The following is a 3,641-nucleotide window of genomic DNA, read 5'->3' on the forward strand; positions in this document are numbered from 1 at the left end:
TCTCCTTTTTGTTATTCCATTATCTCTCTTTCTTGGAGAATCTTTGTGTTTTACTGATTTTGTCAAAATTTAGATGAAGGAATTTAAAGGATGGTATTCTTTTACTTCAAATACTTCGAGAATTTACTGAGTCATTTTTCTGGCCCAGTAGTAAATTCATTCCAGATGGAGCTTCAAAGAGTTTTTTTTTTTTGCTCAAGGTTTATATAATAATAAAACAAAAATTGCTAAGTCAGAAGATTCTGTTTAAAGCACGTGTTTTCTCTCTCCCTCTCTCCGACTCCCATCTCCCTTTGTTTTTAAGAGATTTAACATTGTTTCTGCTCCCTTTTTTGGACACCACCAAGTTTACACCACTTCCCTTTTAGGAAGGAAGAGATGACGAGTACAAATTCTGCCAAATGACTCTGAATTCCCTTGCAAACAAGACTTCCATGACAGTTAGAAATGGTGAACAGAAGGCAGATCAGAACCTCATGCCTATTTAATGATATACTGTAGACCCACTGCCCAAATTGCTTGAGGCCCTTTCTGATTTCATTCTTTCTTTAAAAAAAAATTTTTTTTTACTGAAATATAGTTGATTTACAATGTTGTGCTAATTTCTTCTTACAGGAGTGACTCAGATATACATGCTTTACAGTAGAACCTTGTTTATCCATCCTATATGTAACAGTTTGCCTCTGCTAATCCGAGACTCCCCCCAAATATGAAATGCTTCACAAATTTTTGTGTCAGCCTTGTGCAGGAGCCGTGTTAATCTTCTCTGTGTCATTCCAATTTTAATTTATGAGCTGCCAAAGCGAGGATCCTTCCTGATTTGTTTTTGATCCACAGTCATGGACCAGTACTTATTTTCTTGGATGACTTACTCCTTTGCTCTCCCTTCAGATTCAGAAGATGAGTGTTTGAACTGTTAGGTAGTTAGAATAGGAAAAAGGAGTCCAAAATGGCGGTGGCTAAAAGAAAAAGAAGGGAAAAGCCCTCGAAAATAGAACAAAGGAAGGTTCAAGGACCGGAATGAGGACCTCAGGTAAAACAAACCGCCCTCCTGGTTAGCCCAATTTACATAGGTCAGGCTCAGGGGGAGGAGAAAAAAAATTAAAAATAATAAAAATATAAAAAGAGGAGCCAAAATTGAGCCGGGGACTTCTCTTCTTTTCATGCCTCTTGGTTTGGCCCGCCCTCGCACCTGGAGGATGTATTTTCCTAAATAAAACCAAGCTATAACACTGGTCTGTCCACTGCTTCAAATTCTGGCTGCCGTAAGACAGAACCGAGGAAATTACATACTCCTCCGACAGAACTAACTGGAGAAGTCTGCTTTTTTACTGTTAAGTAAAATAGCTTTATTGAGCAATTATTTTTATATTTCACTGCATACTTTTTGACAACTGCTCTAAGCAGCATCAATTTTTAACCATTTCCCTTTTTATAATTTAAATTTTTTATCAGAGAAATACTTATACTCAGATTTTAACATGGCTTAATGTCCACAGCCACACTCATCCCCACCACCATTCTTTTCATCAGAAGAGACATTTGTTTCAATGAGATATTCGTGGAATTTATTTCCATTTCTAAATAATATGCTCACACTACATTTCTTGAGGTTTTTTTCCTTCTCATTTTACATATTCCCAATTGCTTTCTACAAAGTCACTATCCTACACCTCCAACAGTTTCCATAAACTTGAGCAATCTTCTACCATCTAACCTCCCAATATAGTTATATGATCCTTGTTTTAATTTATTTCTAATTGGAGGGTAATTGCTTTACAATATTGTGTTGGTTTATTGATCCTTTTAGTCAAATTAATATTCAGAGTTTACCTTATTATGACAATGTGAGCATTATTCACAAATGAGCCTGTGGTACATTTCCTTTCCTGTACAGTCACCCCACCACAAGAGTTAATAATTGCCTTTTAAAGAAAGTGTATTCTTTTTTTAAAAAAATAGTGAAGTATAATTGATACTCTTTATTTATCCATTCACCCTTTATTCATTCATAACTCTTGAGAGCAGGGTAAATCTCTTAAGTTATACATATATATCAGTTAAGTAATTTGATATTTTTTCTGCCTACCCGTCCCCCACCCCATCGCCACCCCTTCCTCTTTCTGGGAACAGCTGTCCGCTGGAGCTTTCTGACCTTCTGTTCTAATGGAGATTGCTTGCCCTCTAGGGACTTCCCAAGTGGCGCAGTGGTAAAGAATCTGCCTGCCAATGCAGGAGACACAGGAGATGCAGGTTTGATCCCTGAGTCAGGAAGATCCCTTGGAGCAGGAAATGACAAACTGCTTTAGTATTCTTGCCTAGAAAATTCCGTTGACAGAGGAGCCTGGTGGGCTAGAGTCCATGGGGTCAGTCGAACAGAGTCAAATATGACTGAGCACACATGTGTCACCATCATCAAGTCTAACACACAGCTCCTATCCTGGAATTTTCTTTGCCTTCTTGTGTTGAAGTTTCTATTTTCTAGACTGTACATCTCTTTCAGTTCACTTTCCATTGTGTGAAGAACCTCTTCTAGTAGTTTTCTAAGAAAAGACACATGATAGGTAAAGTTTTTTAAAGTTTGCGTGTGTGTGTGCTCAGTCGTGTCCAACTCTTTGCAACCCCATGGACTGTAGCCTGGGTCCTCTGTCTATGGAATTTTCCAGCTAGAATACTTGAGGGGGTTGCCATTTCCTACCCCAGGGGATATTTCTGACCCAGAGATTGAACCCGCATCTGAGTTATATTTTTATTATATAAATTATATATATAAATTATATTTTTATTTTTTTTACCACTGAGCCACCTTGAAAGTTGGGAACATCTGAAAATTACTATGTTCCACCCTCACATTGATTAATAGTTAGGTTGGGAATTTAATTCTAGGTAGGAAATTTCCCCTGGGATCCTAAAGACTTTGTTTTATTGTCTTCTAGCTTCTAGTGTGAATGTTGAGAAGCCTATTTTTTTCATTCATAATCTTTTGTGTATAAAAGATTTTCTCTTTCTGGGAGATTTTAGGAGCTTTTTTTTTTTCTTTTAAATCATCTCTAGTGTTCTGAAATTTCATGATGGTGTGTCTTACTGTCAACATTTTTCATTTATTTCATGATATTCACTGGGCTTTTTCTACCTAAGAAGTCACAACCTTCATTTCTGAGTAAGCTCCATAAGATGAGGAATTTTACTGCTTTCTTGTTCACTGCCAAATTCTCACACCTGTCACAGTGTCTGGTATAGAGAAGGCACTCACTGAAAAGAGAACAAATGAATTCATGACGAATAAATAGGGGATTTTTTAGTTATACTTCTTTGTTTCTGTTCTGTCTTTTGGAACTCCTCTGGTTCTCCTGTTTTCTAATTTTTCTCTCCTTCTATTTTAACTCTTTGTCTCTTTGTTCTGGACTTCCCTGGTGGCTCAGATGGTAAAAGTGTCTGCCTACAATGTGGGAGACCTGGGTTCCATCCCTGGGTCAGGAAGATCCCCCTGGAGAAGGAAATGGCAACCCACTCCAGTACTCTTGCTGGAAAATCCCATGGACTGATGGAGGAGCCTGGTAGGCTACATTCCATGGGGTCGAAAAGAGTCGGACACAACTGAGCCACTTCATTTTCACTCTTTGTTCTAATTTCTGTGTAAT

The 3,641-nt window shown here is 37.8% G+C and overlaps 1 non-coding gene across 1 annotated transcript; it reads right to left on the minus strand.

The window, feature by feature from the left end:
- Positions 1–703: 703 nt before the first annotated feature.
- Positions 704–806, minus strand: LOC129562262 (U6 spliceosomal RNA). The gene has a single exon (XR_008687176.2). It is a non-coding gene; the product is annotated as a U6 spliceosomal RNA (small nuclear RNA).
- Between the last annotated feature and the right edge of the window lie 2,835 nt (positions 807–3,641).

This window comes from Moschus berezovskii, chromosome 5 (assembly GCF_049115385.1).
Source record: "Moschus berezovskii isolate FMDL1 chromosome 5, NW_MosBer_1.0, whole genome shotgun sequence".
In the NCBI taxonomy this organism is placed as follows: domain Eukaryota; kingdom Metazoa; phylum Chordata; class Mammalia; order Artiodactyla; family Moschidae; genus Moschus; species Moschus berezovskii.